This window comes from Thunnus albacares, chromosome 21 (genome assembly GCF_914725855.1).
Source record: "Thunnus albacares chromosome 21, fThuAlb1.1, whole genome shotgun sequence".
Taxonomy (NCBI): domain Eukaryota; kingdom Metazoa; phylum Chordata; class Actinopteri; order Scombriformes; family Scombridae; genus Thunnus; species Thunnus albacares.
Window position 1 is genome coordinate 22,590,338 of NC_058126.1, and position 21,115 is coordinate 22,611,452.

Sequence of the window (21,115 nt, forward strand, 5' to 3'; positions counted from 1 at the left end):
AACCATCCTGATAGAGCCACACATCTCTGACAGCAAAACAAGAGCACAAGCAAAGTTCCTACAGAATATACATATGGACTGTACATTACTGTAAACACAGCTTGGTAAGACAGCATCCAAAATGGCTGGGAATCAAACTCAAGTCAACTGCTTGGAAGGGAGCTATGTTCACCACTATACCACCATTGCCCTGGAAGAAAAAAGATTTTTCTGCAGAGTCAGCTGTTTGTGTCAGAGGGGAAGGAGGGAAAAGAAGGAGAGGGAGTGAGGAGAGACAGAGGGAGGTCCACATCAGGATCTAGTTTCTATGTCTTTTCTGAGGGTCTTATTCTATAGTGGGATGTTTATACTTTTCCATTCTCCTCACACAAATACAAGCTTTGTATACAAGTGTGTATATTTATTTTACTTCTGTGTGAAGTGCTTTGATCTTTACATATTCTTACAATGACTGTCAGGCTACAGTTTACTATTGGTGGTGTTGTATATAAAAACATATGTTATATTAACATATAATGTAAGACCTGCTGGATCAGTTTCATTTTCACTATTGCAATCTATAAGCCCTTTTCATATGATATTTAAAAGTCTTTGACTTGTATATCTAAATAAAGATGTACACAAGTCTTATATAGGGTAGGGTACCTAACTTCGATACTTTTATGGCACCGACCAAATTTCTTCGATACTACTGAGCATCAAAAATATTCTTGTCATTCGGTACCAAATTTCGATACCTAGCAGGAGCTGACCTGTCCGGAACATCTGGCTGTAGCTTCTCAACATAAACAGCAATGGCAGAGGCAGCAGCAGCATCTACAGTGGTATCATCAGAAACAGGAGGTTGGACCAAAACACATCATCTCCAGGTAAGACAAGATGACGCTGTTTTAAAATATCAAAGGTTATGATACTGGTCACACAGAGACTGCTTCACTACGTTAGCTGCTGTTTGACCAGCCACCGAACCATCGCTGTTTTGATGTAAAACAATAGGCAGTATTATTATCTTTAATATTTTAATACAGCTTCATCTTGTCTTACCTGCAGGTTACGTGTTTTGGTCCAAACTCCTGTTACTGATGAAGCCGCTGTAGATGCTGCCGCTGCCTCCACTTGCTATGTTTTGAGCTGTTAACCTGGCTAGCATTAACAGACAATATACTGCACAAAGCAACTGTCATAAAGCAAATTTATAAAATCATTTATGCTAATGTTAAGTAACTGTACAGAGACAGTCAACACACTTTATCTTTAAACCTAACCAATGTTAAAACTAGCAAGCTGTGCTGGTTGCGGTCTTCTACCATATTACCAAATCTATTAGGATGTTTATCGCTGCAGACATGAGGCCATACTCTGTTGTGGAAAACAAAGGGTTTAAAAATATGGTGAAAGTGCTGAAGCGACGACAACCACCCTGATAAGAATCTGTTGTTGGAGTGTCAAATACATACATGTCACATGTGTTGGTCCATCAGTACTACACTACAGTACAACATTTACACAATCACCTCATAAACAACTTCACAGATGGTTTTGAAAGGCCAGTTTTACTTTTCAGTTTTGGTGTATGACTGTGTCTCAATAGAGATCTGACAGGTAATGAAAGACAAGCCAGCATGTTGCAGATATGATACATCACCAGAAGAGAAGAAGATAATACAGTTTAACCCAAAGTGTCACATCACCTCCAAATCAAAAACACTATTGTCTTTGTTTTACCCAGCGAGAACAAGTTTCTGTGTCCTTTTTTTATTACACTTTTCTATTATTTTTTTCTGTCTCCTTCATGCAAATACACAAGCTGCGACATACAAATTGTGTGTGTATGCCTCTTTGCAATGAAGTACTCTCTAAGATGATGTAATGTGATCAATACAAGTTAGTTGTCACCATAAAGCTTGTTGGAGATGCCGGGGATTGAACCCGGGGCCTCATACATGCAAAGCATGCGCTCTACCACTGAGCTACATCCCCTGTGGGTACAGTAGATAAAGACAGCAGAGATATGAGAAGAGATTGATCATTTCAGGGCCTATGGGAGTCATCAGTCTGACATCAACAGGGGTGTGAACTGCAATAAAAGTGATTTGGAGAAATATCAGGAGAACATTGTAATTCGTTAGCTGTTTCTACTGATCATACTGAATTCAGCAGACAGAACATGAAATTAATCATTGTCAGAAGGATTTGAACCTATGCAGGGAATGTGTTTAGCAGGGGGCCACCGTCTCAGCCAGTAGATAAGTTTACAAGAATTTGACTAGTTTTAAGACATGTGGCAAACTAAGCTAAACAGTTAGACTACATACAGACTGCTTTGATTTTAAGTTGTTCATAACAATTCGCTATTAGCCTAACTAGAGCGCTGTGTTTGTATAAAACATACTGGTGGTGGATGGGAGACTGCAGGCAAAGCAACATACCCTTATCAGCGTTTTACTCATAAAGGTTTTATTGCACTTAGGAGAAATGAGCATTGCTGTCGTCAACTTGAGTAAAACTTTCTTTCACTTCACTTGGTTCACTGTGTCCTGCTGCTGTCTCTGTGGCCACAAAAATCATAATTTTAAACCCAGCAGTGGGTTACTTTAACAGTTTATCTACTAACTTTTGCTGATACAATAATGTTGAAGATAAACAATAAATAAACTCAGACTAATTGAAAATCTGTTATAATTAAGATATATGTACACAAGAGGCCTAGTTCTGATCTTTATGAAGGAAACCCTAACATACACAGGTGAAAACTCATGTGTGATTTAGTTCTACTAAACCAGTCATTAACTATCACCTCATCTTCATGCACACCTCCACTTTGTTTTTCCTGCCTTTGTGATTCAGCATCTGACATTTCTAAAGTCTCAATAGCATATGTTAGTAGAGAACTCTCTACATTACGTTTGAATTCCACAGCTTAAAACAGTCTGGTGTTGTCAGCAGGATCGAACGTAGGCAGGGAGACACCAGTGGATTCCAAGTCCATCATCTTAACCACTCGGCCACAACAACTATCTTAACACTTTCGGTTTCCTTTTGTGATTACATCAACCTGTACTATTTTTGATAATATGAGTAAAGGAGTTAAACCCTTCACAGTGAAAGTTTGTCAATTGAACTTAAATGACTTAAACACTAATAATCGCTGTGATGTCCTCAACAATGCTCTAGACATAATTACAGGAAGAGGACAGAGATTATCCTCCAAACATTCTGCAGTAGCTTCATGTTAGGACTTGAACTTACCTTGTGGAGTTTACCTGTACAATCTTACTAAACTCAATACAACAGTCCCGAAATACATTATGATGCTCTACCACAGAGCTAGCAACCTCTCAAATGATTTTGAACAGTGCAGGTGTAAAAGATTATCTACATACTACTTACTTTTACTGTACAACTCAAAATGAGCTGAGAGAAACCTGTTTTTCTGACCAGACTGATGAACACACACATCTGAATAATAAAATCTAAAAGTAACAAGCACAAAAAACTAAAAGAACTGCGATGGCCGGGAATCGAACCCGGGTCAACTGCTTGGAAGGCAGCTATGCTCACCACTATACCACCATCGCTGTAGAAAAGGAGGAATTTGCTGCCAACTCAGCAGTTTACATCAGCATAAGAATCTACTGGGAGAGGGGGAGGAGAGTGAGTGGAGGAGGAGCAGAAGAGAGGAAGAGGGACGTACACCGAGAAGAGAAGAGAAGAGAAGAGAAGAGAAGAGAAGAGAAGAGAAGAGAAGAGAAGAGAAGAGAAGAGAAAAAACACTGGACGGCGCACAGTGGCACAACAATTTGTTTGAACTTCCAACCTGTGCACCATGCGTGCTGAGCTGGGCACCAAATTACCACACAGATGGGTCTGCTGGAACTTTCATTATCATGCGTTTGTTCTTACTCAGACCGCATGTTAATGCCAGGTTTAAACAGGGTGATTCAGAATCTGACATTCCTAAAGTCTCAGTAGTGTTTTCTACAAACTGCTCTTGACTGACACAACTCAAAAAACAGTCAAACGTTGTCAGCAGGTTTCAGAACTACATGGGGAGACCCCAATGGATTCCTAGTCCATTCCCTTAACCACTCAGCCACGACAACCCACAAGAGGTGCTCCTTCCACCTTTTCCACAAATGTGGAGAAGCACAGTGCTATTTCTAACTCAAAACTAGGCCTGGATGTTGGTACTCGATACCTTTAAAGGCATCGACCGAAATAAGCCAGTACCAAGTAGTATCAAAATTTCTCCAATCAAATGATGCCTGCGTTCAATGTTTTTTGTAACCAGTTCTAGAAAAAAATGAGTATTTGTATGGTTTTGCTGGCAGCTAATCACAGTTAATTAATACATATTTCAATAATTTGAACACTTTCAAATTGTATTTGTGTAAAAATCATTTGGATGGGGAGGGGTGGTGGCATTTTACATTTTTCTTCCCTGCCTTTGCTTGTGCATTGCTGCATTTCTTGGTGCACTAAGACAGTGCCCATTCAAAATGTGCCCGTTTGAAACGGGCCGATTTCTCAATACCTAGAGAGAACAGTGCCCCTCCCCTAAATGCCTCTCGTGCAGACCATCAGTTGAAGCTACAATATACTGATGTTCCCTAAACGCCTCACACGCAGGCTATTGATAGATGCTACCATTTACCAAAGCTCCCTAAACACCTCACATGCAGAATATTTGAAGACTACAATTTTGAGTTGAGCTGAAGTTGATCGGATGTACTGTAGTGCCCGTTGTGCCTGAGACATCCTGAACTATGACTTGAACATACATACAAAGTTCCCGAGTGCAGGGAGCGGCAATAGATTTTAACTCTCTGAAATTTTTCAATTCATTCTCTATGGTAGTTCTCACCACTCTGGATGTGATCCCATCTCTGACCACAATGTGGGTTGCAACGGCAGAGTGGCACTGTCTGTATTCCTGCTCCTTGAATCCACGTGCAGAAGAAGCAGTAGTAACGTTGTTTATGAGGTATTTTTATATTTTTCTGAATGTGCCTGAAACATCCATCACTAAGTCTTGCACATACATGCCAAGTTTCATTCACAGTAATATTATACCCGTTCAGCGGCAGTGTGTTTTAAAACATTTAAAAACATTAAAACACAGTGTAACCAGAGCTGTTACTAAACCTGTCTGACTGCAGCTCTACAGCACTGCTCCGCGATTTAACGTTTTAAAACTTAGAACTCAAGATTTTACCAGCTGACAACCACAGGAACAGAGAGCCAGAGAGTTGAAGAGCTGCAGGGCAAGATGCAAGGAGGATTTCTGTTGTTTGTGTGGCTGCCAGCAGCTCTTCATCCCATTGACAGTCACAGACGGAGAGATTTCCTCCAGCAGGCTAGCACCACTGTTAACTGCTGAAGCTAAAACTGTCTCAATCAGCATATATTTGAAAATAAGCGCAGGGCTAGGGGAGGTGGGTGTTAACATTCTACCATTTATACAAATTTCATGACGTAGAAACCCCCCAAATGGTTGTCTCTACATCAGCATTGGCCCCGTCTTTTCAGGGCTGATTTTAAACAGCAGATGACAGGTTGAGCCATTTTCAACCCATGAATTGATTGATTTTTATGAATTTGGTGTCAATGTCAATATTAACAGCAGCACTGACGTGTTTTATCAACAGTGCAGTCATATAATTTAGTTTACAGCTCAAAAAACATGTTTTAGTGTGCAGTACCTCTTTAACTACAGTGTTTCCCCATACATTCATTTATTTGTGGCGGCCCACCACAAATTGATTTTCTATTTTTGGATTGCACATCCCGCTCTTGCGCTCTCTCTCTCTCGAATACACTCCCAAACAGATGCAGACGCATCTGCACCATGACTCGTTCTCCCTGCGCTGCACACAAACACCCTCCTCTGAGCTTTTATCCTGCAGTCACGTCACGCCATCTACACTTGAGAGGGACATTCACGCTATCTCCACTTATAAACTTAAACCCTGTGTCTAGACAGCAAAGGCAGTATGAGTAGCACATCAGCAGAGCAGCAGCACGAAGTTCTCCGTTTGTGTGTCTACACTGGAGGTGTTCAGGTGCAGTGTTGAGCGTAGGTCACCCACGTGTTGGAGGTGTTCAGAGCCCAATACACATGACTGTAGTGACATGCATAAAATGGAGGTAAATAGACTTGAAGCGCAAATGAATGTTTCAGGTCACAGTTACGCCTGTGAGACATGGCTGAGATGCAAGCCTGCACGGAGCTGAGGCAGACAGCTGCATAGATTAAAATGAGAGCGTATCTGGTGCATTTTGTATGGCAAAGCGTGTGAGACTTCAGGGTGCATTCAAGTGCATCTTGTAAACTCAGAAATTTATACACTGAAGGAGATTCCAATAGATTCCAATCTTCAAAATTACATAAAATAATCATCGAATTGTTAGCAGCTGTTATCAGCAAACCTCAGCATATTCTTGCACAATCACTCTGTAGGTATCTCTGTGATGATTTTGCGTGTTGTTTGCATGTTGTTTTACTGCAACATTTTTAATAACTAAATGCTTAAGTCACAACAATATTCCATTCATCTCTACATAGGCACATTTTGAAAGAAAAAAGAACAATCTTATCCAATTGTCATCAGCACCAACACCTCAAAACCCCCCCCCCCCGGTCAGCTAACACCACAAATACAATCTGAGCAAGTAGCGCAGATCCAGTCCAACATCTAGAATGACTGATTTGAAAGCAACCAGATTCACTGTTTCATTCTTGAAGGCATTTCACTACTCATCCAAGAGGTGCCCCCTACGGTTCTCCTGGCTGGTAGCTTCTGACTCCTCAGAGTTCCATCAGGCAGGGCGTGAACAAGATTAAGGCATCGTTGTCGGCAGGATTCGAACCTGCACGGGGAGACCCCAATGGATTTCTAGTCCATCGCCTTAACCACTCGGCCACGACAACCACCCTGATAAGACTCTGTTGTTGGGGTGTCAAATGCATGCATGTCACATGTGTTGGTCCACCAATACTATGCTAGAGTACAACATTTTTCATAATCACCTCGCACCAAACAATTTCACAGATGGTTTTGAAAGGCCAGTGTTACTTATCAGTTATTAGTAATAAACGACAAGCCAGCATGTTACAGATATGTCACATCACCAGAAGAGAAAATGATGATACGGTTTAACTCAAAGTTCTGTACCTAATGTATACTCTCTGATAATATCTTTGAGCAGCTGTTTTACAGTGCTGTGTTTAACTGTGTATTCAAACAAACTGTCCTTATCATGTCAAGCAACCACAATGCAGGTATGTCACATCAACCTCATCACCTCCAAATCAAAAACACTATTGTCTTTGTTTTACCCAGCGAGAAATATGTCAACAAGTTTCTGTGTCCTTTTTTTATTACACTTTTCTATTATTTTCTGTCTCCTCCATGCAAATACACAAGCTGCAACATACAAATTGTGTGTGTATGCCTCTTCGCAGTGTGAGGTATTCTCTAAGATGATGTAATGTGATCACTACAAGTTCATAAAACCTGTTGGAGATGCTGGCGATTGAACCCAAGGCCTCATACACGCAAAGCATCACTTATATATTGAAACTTGAAAGCGACCAGATTCACTGTTTCATTCTTAAAGGCATTTCGCTACTCATTCAAGAGGCGTAGAGGTGCCCCCTATGGTTCTCCTGGCTTCTGGCTTCTCAGAATTCCATCAGGCAGGGCATGAACAAGATTAAGGCATCGTTGTCGGCAGGATTCGAACCTGCGCGGGGAGACCCCAATGGATTTCTAGTCCATCGCCTTAACCACTCGGCCACGACAACCACCCTGATAAGAATCTGTTGTTGGGGTGTCAAAAGCATATGTGTCACACGCGTTGTTCCACCAATACCACACTACAGTACAACATTCATATCATCGCCTCACAAAGAGCTACACAGACAGTTTGTAAGGGCAGTATTACTCTTCAGTTTTGGTGTATGACTGTGTCTCAATAGAGATCTGATAAAAGAAAGGCAACCATGTCACGGATATGTCACATCACCATCACCATCACCTACAAATAAAAAACACTATCGTCTTTGTTTAACTTAGCGAGAAGTATTCCACAAGTTTCTCTGTCCTGTCTTATTACGCTTTTCTATTAGGGAGTGTTCTTAATGTTCCGTCCCACTCATACACGAGCTCTTATATACAAAGTGCACATGCATATTTTTTCAGTGTGAAGCCTTTTGATTTTTTGTCTCTGCTGAGGTGATGTGATGTCTACAAGTTTGTTGTCATCATAAAACCTGTTGGAGATGCCGGGGATTGAACCCGGGGCCTCATACATGCAAAGCATGCGCTCTACCACTGAGCTACATCCCCTGTGGGTACAGCAGATAAAGACAGCAGAGATATGAGAAGAGATTGAACAAAGGGATGTAGCACAACTTAAGCTGGATATCTACTTCACTGTAAAGGGGATACACCATGACTACAGCAGCTACATGTGTAGGCCCTGAAACCACAACGTAGGCTACACCACAAATGATCCAAAAGTCCAGAACCCCAGAAATTCAGTTTGAAATCATGTCAAACTAAAACGAGCAGCAAACCTTCACAACGACAAAGTAAAACCAGCAAATGTTTGGCAGTTTTCCCTATTGATTACGTGAGCAAAGAATCAATTACAAAAAAAAAAGGGATTTTCTGTTGATCATTTCAGGGCCTATGGGAGTCATCAGACTGACATCAGCAGGGGTGTGAACTGCAATAAAAGTGATTTGGAAGGAGTATCAGGAGAACATTGTAATTCGTTAGCTGTTTCTAATGATCACACTGAATTCAGCAGACAGAACATGAAATTAATCATTGTCAGAAGGATTTAAACCTATGCAGGGAGATCCCTACGATTTCTAGTCTTTTGCCATAACCACTCGACACAACAACCTACATGATTGACACCTGCTGTCTGCCCCACCAGTGAAGAATGAGACAATGAAGTGAGTACACCTAGCAGTGGGTTACTTTAGCATTTTATTTATATATATATACATATATATATATATATATATATATATACATATATATATATATATATATATATATACACACACACACACACACAGGTGCAGATGATACAATGATGTGTAACAATGTCTGATTTTATCAGACTTATTGACAATGTGCTACAATTAAGACATATTTAAGTCTAATATTAATCAAGGAAATCCTTGGATCAACTTGGAGGGTGTGACTGTTTTATCATGCTTCTTATTTATACATATACTTTTGACTGCAACAGCTCAAAATAGCCTGCCGTTGTCGGCAGGATTCGAACCTGCGCGGGGAGACCCCAATGGATTTCTAGTCCATCGCCTTAACCACTCGGCCACGACAACTACTCTAATAACATGCTTTTGTTGGGTTGTGAAATGTGAAATTTGCCACCTATACTTCACTATAGTATAACCTTTATTTGATAATCTCACAAACAACTTCACAGTGCATTATGTGTGACAGCTTTCTGTTTGTATGAGCAGTATTACTCATCCATTTTGGTTTAAGAATGTTTACTTATTAAGAAATGTTTAACCAGTCTGTGTGCCGGTCTTTATTTTCTGTCCCACTTACACAAACACAGAAGTTTTGACATGCTTGCTTCTTTTTAGTGTCAACTACTTTGATCTTTACAAACTCTTGCAACTGACAACCACACCACATGTTGTCAACACAAAACTTATTGGAGATGCCGGGGATTGAACCCGGGGCCTCATACATGCAAAGCATGCGCTCTACCACTGAGCTACATCCCCTGTGGGAAGTGTGGAGGTGACAGTAGACACTCACATCAGCGTTAAGGGAGGAATGAACAAGGAGAAGTACTTTAAGTTAGTGGTAACTAATTAATAGCAATATCAAACACTGTAGAACCTGTCCTGCAAAAAAACTAAAGTTTTAAAGAAGTAAACAGATATGAGTAGGGTGGATGGCATTGTTTGAAGCTGAGGTGTTTTTTATGAGCACGCTCTGAACAATCCATCACATAAAAACGTTCATTGTCGGAAGGAAATCCTGCGCGGGGAGACCCCAATGGGTTTCTAGTACACCGCCACAAGATGGCAGTGGTTCACATTCCTCTAAAAGTCAACCCACCACTAATACATGCACATTCATTTACAGCAGATGAAAACAAGAAGACAGGGGACGGGAGGGGACGGGTGTATGATGAAGTGTACCTCACAGATCCGTAGAGTGACGAAGTTACGAGTCTCCCAGGCCTCTTCTCTTAAACAAATTAAGAGCCATCTTCCAGAAGTCTTCCTCGTGTTGCCATTACTGTAGAACTTGCACATGTAAAAGAAGATAAATGGAAAATAAGCACAATGTCAACTAGTTTACTGGTAATGATGCATTTTTATTGCGGACTCAGGGGCTTTTCTTTATGACTATGTGCCCATATGCTGATGTAGAAGATATGGAAAAACAGTTATTTGCTCTTAGGGGGCTTACAAACTTTCTATCACAATTAATGAACATGGCCTATATTAAACCTTCAAAGCTTCTTTCTTATCCCAAGCCTTCCACTACAACAACAAAGTGGGCCTTAACCCTAGTCCAGTGAGCAGCAGAGTAAACACATACAGGAAATAACAGGCTGAAATAAGCATGAGCAAATATTAGCTCGCCAACTTCCAAGCTAGTTCGCTAGCTTCCACGCAGTGTTAACTTACCTGCTTGCAAGCTCTGGTTTTTACTCACAGGCTTAGCCTTTCGAAAGCACCGCCGCCAGTCGGTTGTTTTGGCTGTAAAATTAATGTTTTATTTGTTTTATTTAGTTGACTTTCGACGCCGTTACTTTTTAATTAACACAAGCGTGGAAATGTGTGCGCGGTATGGATGTATTGTAAGAGCTGGATACCGGACTGAAAACGGCGCCCTTTCAGTCCTATAGAAACTGCTCGCCGGGCACATACGCCTAAAGAAGTTTCTAGCCTCAGGTTTGCTTCCGCGTTGTGCGGCCCACTGAATATGCGCAGTTGTGTTTCCCCGCTGGCCCCGCCCGCGAGCTCCCGCGCGGCCCATAGACTTACATTGTGATGACATCACGTATTTTTAAATCGCTTTTCTCGGCTCGAGGAGAGTTTTACAAACACAAAACCTCCATGGATCAAAATTTCATAATAGAAAGAGTCATAATTGACGTTGTTTGCAGTTCGAGGCGTCCTGTCAACAGTTTTACAGACGTCTCTTTTACAATGGTGGTTTATGGGGAAAATCCTTTTTGGACCGCAGGGGGATTTTTCGCTGCAATACCACGAGTGGCCACAGGGAAAAATTGGCTGCAAGGCTGCGCGGCGACGCCCTATCCAGCTCTTATTATGCATCCATGGTGCTCGGGGTCAATTTTTTTTTCCTGGGAAGGCGAAGTCATGACCCGCCCTACACTGCCACTGATTGGCTAGTACTCGTTGCTTTCGTTGGTTGGGTTGGTTAGGTGTAGACATAGGGTGTAGACTTTTATACAGTCTATGGGTGTAGACCATAGGTGTAGACATGAGAACTGAGATTGGTTAGGATAGACATATCAAGGTAAACCAATCAGAGGCAGAGTAGGGCGGGTCAAGACTTCGCCGTCCTAGGAAAAAATATTTTGCCACCGCTTTTTACCTGTCCAAATCTGAGCAACAATCACCGTAATTTGGCAAGAATTACAACCTCCAATTTAAATTTATGAGGCACTTTGAAAGGGCTGAAAACACTGAGGTTCAATTATCTTAACCTCTAATCTTGTAGTGCAATCACGTTTCAATGGGCACAGGTTTGTGTTCATAAACACAATGTTATGTCCTCTCCTGACACACTCTCATAGGGTGGGGGTCTTCACCCATCTACCAATGCTGGTGTTGGCAATATGATTCCAGATGTAAACCCTCGTTTCGCCTGGAGAATCAGAGAAAAACAGTAAGCTTGTGGTGAGAACACTCCCTTACTGCCAAACACCTGGACAGCAAGCAGCTGGCAGCAAGTCTAGTTTCACTGAGGGGAGCGCTGATGCTGAGGACGCTCCAATAACTTTGCGTGTCTGTTGACAATTTCAAAAGCAAGGATGATAGTGCATCACATGGAGTTTGTAGCTAATAGCAGGATGATTTTATTTGTTTATTAAAGCTACATCCTCAGTGTTGCACAATCTGTCTCTCCACATGATGTTTCAGCTCCAGTGTGCCGGCTGACCACAGTGATCCAGCTGTTGTTAAACCACTGTGTCTTTCCACCGAGGAATTTGACTGAATGTTTCCAGCGTCTCAATGAGAGGGGTCAAGGGCCCGAGGAAGAAGCAATCCAACCCCCTTAACTGACATCATTACCTTCTTCTCCACCCTTTCTCTCACATGTGGCCAAAAATCAGATAACTTGTTTTTGTTTGGTCTTCACCATGGCTAAGCAACGCGACACAGAGTCTGCTGCCCTGGTGAGAGCAGAAAGCAGCATTTTTTATTAGCTGGACAGACTGAGCAGAGGAGAAAATACAGAGTGAGGGCAACATCTGGCACAGATCAGATGTAGAAAACGGAGGACAGAGTTGTTTCAATTTTCTGGAATGAAAGCTCACAAAACAGCTTCACTTGAAATGACATTGCAAAATTATTAGCTCTGAGAGTTTTGGGAGAGGGGATTGAAAAACATTACCTCACTTTAGGAAAGTACACCCAGATGAGCAACATGAATGCACGAATGCCTGGCCAGCTGAGAAACTTTATGTAACATACCTTGTACCAACACCAGCTGCCACATTCTTAAGAATACACGGCTTGGTGGAACCCAAGTCCTGCATGGCCAGCTGCTACTTTGTAAGAACCCTCCCTTTGTATCTCCACCTGACTAATTATGTAAATTACCAAGGTACACACTGTATGGCTATGGAGAGGAAACCTCTGCTTTTAATTATTCAGCTTGGCTAACAGTGGGCCACAAACAGTCTGCCAGCCAGCCAGCATGGGCTTAAACATGAATTATGGATGAAGTAGAGAGACCTGTGGCAGGAGCAGCAGTACATGGAGATGGACCAAATCACTCAGTCTCTTTTTTATTTTTTCCAAAATTATAACATGCAAAGTCGTGACATGCTTAAACCATAATGTTGGCCTTTTACACATCTGAAACGAGTTTCAATGCATACGTATGTCACAGCTTAGGGAATTTCCCATAAAGAAAGTACTGTGGTTTCCCAACACTATTAATTCATAGCTTCTTAAATTAATGTACATGACTTTTCTTACCCCCAAAGGAACAAGTCCCACAACCGCTCAAGAAAAAAACAACTACCATGTTACTGTCATGCTGTGTTGCTTTATAGCCAGTGAGAGACTTCAGATGTAAGGTAAGTTCATTTATTTATACAGCACATTCCATACACAGTGGCAGTTCAAAGTGCTTTACATATTGCATGATAAAATAAGTAATGGTGTTCACATGGAACATGACAAACCTGGTTATTCATATCCCTGTATACATGACCATAACAGTATCCAGGTTTCTGATCATCTATGTGCAGGTGTGTCTTGATTGAGTTACCTGAACAGTTGAATATGAACACACTTCTGGTTGTGTGAGCTCTGCTGTTTTTATTACTCTGCAGGATTCACCACTGAGCTGGATTTAGCTTCTCTAACAGCTTTTCTCTTGATGATGGAACCCAAGAGTGACAATATGATCGATCTGAGCATCTCTTTTATTTCAGCATGTTGGTCACTATTACATCATTTACTGTCATATCTTTGTTTTACCGACTAACCACTGAGTACCTTGAATTGACAACACCTCTAAAAATGGCATAGGATGATCAGAAATCTGGATAAGGTGTTTACATGCCACAGTATCCTGGTTTCTATCAGAATACTCCATTTAGCATATCGAGGGTACTCAAAACCAGGATAAGGGCTAATCCAGGTTGTTACATGTGCAACACATAATCAGAATACTCCAAATCCCAGTTTATAACCAGGATAGTGGTGCACATTACACATAGTGTACTAATGTGTAGTGTACTACACATAGTACTGTGTTAAACTTCCTACATTGGTTTAACAGCTTAAAGCATTTTGTTGGCTTGGAGAAACAGGAAATGTATTAGATCTGTATGTTCTGGTCCTGTTTTTATTGCATAAAAGCAATTCTTCCATGAATAATACATACTTAATTCCAAAAACATCTGCTGTAGTCAAGCTACACTTAATGGTAAATACATTTACATTAAATGTATGGAGACTCAAAGTGTTCTGTTTTAAATGAATGAAAAAGAGATAATGAAATGAATAACAATTTCAGTAAAAACAGACAAAATATATAATATAACGTGAAATAGTAAAATAATTCAATCAATTTTGAAAACTCAGCTCCTTATTATGAAATGTGATTATTTCCTGCCTCTTCTCAAAACAAAGAGTTTATTAAGGCCTCCTTCATAAGTCTCTGTCTGTCAATCAAGAAAAACCAGGACAGAGCTGTTCACTCAGACCAAAGCAACAGCCAATCACATGACAGGCTCTGCCCTGTTGAAAAGTGCCATTATGGTATGAAATGGTCTTTGGGGAAAATTACATTGTGAAATAAAAACAGACTTTGGTAAAGAACATTTGGAAATAAAACGTGCTGGAATTGAATAACAATAATCTGCTGACCTGACAAGCTGAGTTTGAAAGATCTGTTGAATTATTTCACAATTTAACGATTATATTACAGTTTTGGTCTGCATTTGTTAATAGATTTGTTTATTTCACAATCTCTTTTTCTCTTTTTCTAAATGTATTTAATATCGAACAATTTGGGCTCTTTGTCTTAGTGTTGATTAGTGTGTGATTTATACAGCAGTCAGGCTGCCAGCAGATGATGTTTTTTAGGTTGACCGACCCTGTTAGACACTACAGCTCAGTTCCCACTCATAGCTACAACCTGCATCAAAAACAGCTCCCCCCACACTACTACTGTATGTATACTGTATGTGGACACTGAATTCATTCAACAGATTCCTTCATAACAGTTTCCACATCTTTGCACAATGTACAGTACACTACTGTGGATGTGCATCATGTGTCCATGTGGGTGAGCTGTGCTGACCGGGCTGTACCATGAGTGAATTCCACCATTTGTAGCTATGTAGTCATTAGACTTGGACTTGACTGCTTTCCACATAACTGGCCAATATCTGGGTTGACAGTCTGAGCCGTCCTTAGGTTGATCATATGACCTGTTCCTGTCTGCTGCACTCCAGAGACTACTCAAAAAAGCACCAAAGCTCAGAAAACCGAATGTTGTGATCCTGTTTGTGAATCACTAGCAACAGACTGGCAATCCTAAAACTAATCTATAAGGAACCTTCGTAAGGACAACAAGAGCCAAGAATACTGTTTTCTTTTCATCTGAAAGCCTTCTAATTTGGCTGGTGGAAGATTCAAGTGTTGTCTGTGTCTGGCCACAATAGGTTTGGCTAAGTTACAATTAAGTTACAACCGTGACCTTCTCCAGTCTTCTCTTGCCAGGGAAACAGCTCAGCAAGAAGTTTCTGATCTTTACCAAACCCCAAACATTTCCTTTACTCAAAAGAGTTCTCTTTTAGTGTTGTAGAGTACCATTCAAGAATTGTGGCTCCATTTGTATTTGTCTCACTACAAATTATGTAAAAATGTTTCATGGGTTGTCTTATAATCTGACCTGTATTGCTGCTATGTATCAGTAGAAGTACAGGAAAGTAGCTTATCATGCTTATGTTTGACATTTATCTTAGGCAGAATGAGAACTTTATCTTTCAGTGAAGAGCCAGCTGCTGAGACATTTGTGAAAAGGGCATTTCCAGGACTGGCATGAGTGACGGCAGAGAAGGATGAGAAGGGGAGAATGATGAGAGGATGGATGGATGCATCAAGAGGAGGAGGAGCGAAGGAGTGAGGTAGTGCTTCTAAATCTGCATAATCCCCCTGACAACAAGGACGGATGTGCAGGGCGGAATGAGTGCGATGGTACGGACCACCCTGGATCTGGCAACCCAACAGACAGAGAGTCAGCAGCAGAGAGGCAGGGCCGCCACTGTGTTGTTGACAAGATCTGACAGTGACAGAGCAGCTGTGGAGCCAGACAGTTGAATTTTTGTGAACATACACACACAGTCTTACACATAAACACAGGCAGAGGAGACAAGCTCACACAATCAGACCTACTGAGACACAAACAAATGCAAAAATAGATCCAGACAAACACTCACACACTGATAAAAAGATGCATTAGTGCACTTACACACCTAGCATTGTTCCAGACCTCTGAATCGCTGTCTGTATTTTAATTTTTCAGCAATATCTCCAGTGGGAAAAACTACTAAGCCAATCAGAGCATTGAAATGTGGGACCAGAGCCAGAAAACTGAAAGGAGAAAAATTGCCACAAAAATGGCAATAAGTCTGTATGAGATCGATGCAGCTGCACAAGATATACGTCGGTCACTCATTACTCATTGGTTATGGCAAAATAACAACCCCACCCTGACAGAAACTGCTAAAAATAACTTGTAAGACTAGATAATGAAGTGAAACAAAATTGCTTATCACTACTGATTATCAGGCTGAAACACACCGACTCACTGGGGTTGTTTTGCTGTTAGAGCTTGACTGACAAATTGGCCGATATTTTAGTCAATATTGGCTTGTCACAGTTATATCGTTGTACTGGCATTTCTTGGCCATTCTTTTTTTTCTCATATGATCCTATTCGAAAGTACAAATAAACAGGATTGTGAGTGTGGGGCTGGTGGTCAATAATTTAGAAATAGTGCTCCAATGACATTGTTTGTCCACCAGATAGCACTGACTGACAATTCTTTGCACCTGCATTAATTGACTTTTTGACCACTTGGTGGGAGCTCTGTTATGTTCTCCACCAACTCCTCGGGGAACAATGTGTCTCTCTAGCTGCTAAATGCTCCACTATGCACTAGCTAGTCACTAATGTTGTCTGTCGTGTGGTCATGTAGCAGTCAGTGAGTTTATCTCAACTTTTTTTGCTGAAAATGGAAATGAGATTGATGAGAACTGTGAGGGTAAAGAAAACAGACTGGTTTTGAACAGTAAAAACAGAAACACTAAGCTAAGAAAGATGATAAAATATTGTTGTAGCTGAGGGGAGCTGAGGGCTGTTCAGTGAAAATTCTCTATGGTTTTATCATTATGTGAGACACCTTTCACATCACAGAGAGTTATTTGCAACTGAAAATGACCTTTGCGAGACAGATGAGGCTACTGATTGGTTAGCACAAAATAACCCCTACTGGTGTGTTTGTGAGGAGTTTTCTTTGACAGTCAGAACAGTAACCTTGACCCTCACAGCTACATGACCAAACTTAACCATTATCCCTAGAAATGGCCAAGGGAAAGAGAAAAAGGTCTCACTTTAATGACTTGTGTAATCTCAGGTTTCATTCTCACACTTATAGAAATACCAGAATACAGATACGCACACTGTTTTGATCATCAGCTCAGAAAGCCATCTTTCACTTGTGTTTTTCTCTCCTCTTTTCTTGTTCTCATCTTGTTATCCCCTCCATTCTTTCATGTTTTCTCTTTTCCTCTGTCTGTTGCGTGCAAAGCCTCCTCCATCAACACAAGACCGACTTGTAAGCAACAAGCAGATTGTTTTCTGTTTTCTCTCTAATCTGCACAGCCTGCTGAGCTGTTACATTATTTATATGTTTGTCATTATTCTTCCTTTGTACTGTGGAGGCACATGCTTCTCCCAAATATTGTTCACTTGTCCATGTGACTTTGCTATGGCTGGAGTGGAATAACAGGCGTGGTTGGATAGATATTGATACACCATGGCATGTCTGCAGGGTCACAAAGGCAGAAAAGGTTGTGTATGGTGCAGAAATGGCACAGTTGATTAATTCCATACACCCGTTTGCATTATATCAGACTAAAAGTATACCCAGCTGCATCACATTAGTCTGAAAAATGTTGTTTAAGCACAAAAAGGAGCACACTTTTTCTTCAGATAAAGCCAACATTTTGTTGAACACTTTACATCCACCCTGCTTTTTTTGTGAATATGTTTGGTTTATAGTTGATTTAAATGTATTTTTGTTGCAATTGCTGAAAGATATAGTAAATGTTCTGCCACAGTTGCTGCTCAAAAGTCTATGATTATCCATGAACCATGACCTTATTAAAAATTACTGTGTGTTATATCATTCTCACTGGCCCGCATCCAAACCGTCTCATATAATTTGTTGTTATTTCACAATAATCAGTTGCAGATGTGAATATCTGGCCTCATCACAGGTCCCAGTAATCTTAGAAAAACAGAACCTAGAAAAAAACCCCTCTCTGACATACATTTTCCTTAATTCAATAGCACATGAGACTCACAGCATTTTTACACCTGTTTTTCATTTGTACTCCCACAAAAGGATGACAAGCTAACAAAACCATGTGCGTGAGGTCACATTGTGATGTTCATGACATTATTGTGAACATTCTAGTGTTTCTAAAATCACACCAGGAGCAGAATCTAAATGGAACAAACTTTCTGTCAGTTAAATATGAAGCTACAGCCAGCAATCGATTATCTTAGCTTAGCTTAGCTTAGCTTAGCGTAAAGACTGGAAACAGGGGGAAACAAACAAACAAAAAAAAATCCAGCACCTCTAAAGCCCACTAATGAACACCTTATATTTCATTTTGTTTAATCTGTACAAAGTGTGTGAAGTGTACAAAGACTGTATGTATACTGTATGTGGACACTGAATTCATTCAACAGTTTCCTTCATAACAGTTTCCACATCTTTGCACAATGTACATTACGCTACTGTGGATGTGTATCATGTGTCCATGTGGCTGAGCTGTGCTGACCGTGCTGTACCATCAGTAAATTCCATCAGTTATGGCTATGTAGTCATTAGACTTGGACTTGACTGCTCTCCAAAGTGTGTGAAGTGTACAAAGACATGTTTGTACAGTTTTACATGGGTGTGTGTGTGTTTTATGCTAAGAGAAACTAGCTCCAGCTTCATATTTAACAGACAGACATGAGAGTGGTATCAATTTTCTCGTCTAAGTCTAGACAACAAAGCGAATAAGCTAATTTCCTAAGATGTCAGACTATTCCTTTACACTAAAGCCAAATAAACATTTATACTTACATTTCTATATATAAACACATCTAAACTGATTATAGATGTCAGCATAAATACTTGTGCAATGTCATTTAGTCTAGTATTGACCTATTTTCTGCAACACAAGTAAAATATCAGCATATATTGTGACATAAATTACCTCTCCAGTACAGTTTTGTTGTGTGATGTCACTTGACTCAAACGAAGAAGTGGATCTGCTAAGCAAACAAGTGAAATAATCTCACCTGGCTTGGCCTGAACAACATGTTAACTTGGACATTTTTTATGTTGGTATCCAACCATAGCTGTTTCCAGAGGCTGCTGAAAGCAGGCACTTGTAATTAGCAAGGATTTAATATACTGAAGAAATTTATGGGGTCAGTCTGGAATTTAATTGTACCAGGATCACATCCATCCTGCAATAGGTCATCCCACACACACAGATACACAGGCACACACACACATACACATCATTGTACTATAGCAGTCTTTCAACCCTGTCTTTTTCATGCAGTGAGAATTATAACGTGTCTAAACTGGCCATTCCAAACATCCCAGTCAGAGTCATACTCATTTAAGGAAAGGACCCATCAACTTAATGTCTGCCAAACTCAGTAGTAAAATGTCGTAACTATCATTTCCCCAAATGCAAAGCATTTTTCAGGCTAACATTATGTAAACTCAAACAGGAACAGGAACAACTGCGCTACTCCTGACACATCTGACAGCTTTAAAATGTCAGTTCACCCAAATTACAAAAAGATATATTAGCTCACTTAACTTCACTGGTGTGTTTTCTCCATTGGAATTACACACATATGACACCAGATGAGATATCATTTATGAATTGTTTTAATACAATTTTGACCACCACAAACAACTTTCACTACTGTATTCTGGTGGTGACAGAAATCTAAACTTTGAAAAATAAAACCAAAACTGTCTGCATTGCTTTAGATGTAAGTAAAAAAAAATGTTTTTTTGTCATTTGAATGAACTGACCATTTAAGCCTTCAATTCTACACATACAGTAGGGTGCCTTTTTAAAGCACAAGGTGGTCCATTTTGGGTCAGATATATAACCTACAGCACATGCTGTTATGGTTTAAAACACATTAAACTGCTTAACTGTGGTGCCTCCAGAGATCTCAGTTTCATGGTTTGAATCAAAGCGAGGCGAAGTTCACCTGTTTACGTATGTTGGTTCAGGGTCACACTATACCGCTTAGATCCAATAGCTTTTCTCAGGGGCGTACAAGCCCCCGTGGAGAGAATGGTATATGATTGCTGTGGGAAACTAAACTCTGAAAACTGAGCTTTCTTCTTCTTCTGAAACATACAGGACCTCAGCTGGCCTTCACCATAGTGAGAAGGACACAGTTCAAATCCAGGCAAAGCGCTGTACAATCACAGCGTGTCTGTTGTCCAAAATTATACTCATTAGAGACCCTTGTTGGCCTTGAATAACATCTCATTTAGCTATCTTGGGCATCCACTGTAATTAAAACCCCAGATATAGATGTGGGTGAATTCTCTAGCACTTAAATGGTGCATTGTTGACAACTCTGCAATTTTCAGCAGGTCATTTCCATCTCTGAGGTTGATGACGTCCATTATTAGACACGTGGATGATGAAGAAAGTTTTTCAGCAAACCTTTTATGCATGTCTGTTTCTCTCTGATGGCCATTATGAGCACTTTCCGACATGCATCGCATCTTTTCATCAGGAAACACAAAAGACACTGCTGCTCATAATTGACAATGAAAAATGCTATTAAACTTAATGGCGAGGGGTCTGAAATATCAGCTCTGCAGGAACAAACATGGTTACAAGGAAAACATCATCAGAGTCCAGCCCAGTCTGTCCTGAAATATGAAGAACAATGGAATAAAAGAGGTCTTGTTAGTGTATCTGGAGCTGCCAGAGTACACCGCTAGTTTGACCTCATTACTGGGGCTTATACTAGTCACAGAGTTGACGAGCAGGCGGA

At 40.6% G+C, this 21,115-nt stretch overlaps 7 non-coding genes across 7 annotated transcripts; all 7 read right to left on the reverse strand.

Moving 5' to 3' along the window:
• Positions 1-1,908: 1,908 nt before the first annotated feature.
• trnaa-ugc lies at positions 1,909-1,980 on the reverse strand. Its single transcript has one exon. It is a non-coding gene; the product is annotated as a tRNA-Ala (tRNA).
• A 1,526-nt stretch (positions 1,981-3,506) lies between these two features.
• On the reverse strand, positions 3,507-3,578 carry trnag-ucc. The gene has a single exon. It is a non-coding gene; the product is annotated as a tRNA-Gly (tRNA).
• Positions 3,579-6,849: 3,271 nt separating this feature from the next.
• On the reverse strand, positions 6,850-6,931 carry trnas-aga. Its single transcript has one exon. It is a non-coding gene; the product is annotated as a tRNA-Ser (tRNA).
• A 794-nt stretch (positions 6,932-7,725) lies between these two features.
• On the reverse strand, positions 7,726-7,807 carry trnas-aga. The gene has a single exon. It is a non-coding gene; the product is annotated as a tRNA-Ser (tRNA).
• Positions 7,808-8,279: 472 nt separating this feature from the next.
• Positions 8,280-8,351, reverse strand: trnaa-ugc. Its single transcript has one exon. It is a non-coding gene; the product is annotated as a tRNA-Ala (tRNA).
• A 934-nt stretch (positions 8,352-9,285) lies between these two features.
• Positions 9,286-9,367, reverse strand: trnas-aga. The gene has a single exon. It is a non-coding gene; the product is annotated as a tRNA-Ser (tRNA).
• Positions 9,368-9,709: 342 nt separating this feature from the next.
• On the reverse strand, positions 9,710-9,781 carry trnaa-ugc. The gene has a single exon. It is a non-coding gene; the product is annotated as a tRNA-Ala (tRNA).
• Between the last annotated feature and the right edge of the window lie 11,334 nt (positions 9,782-21,115).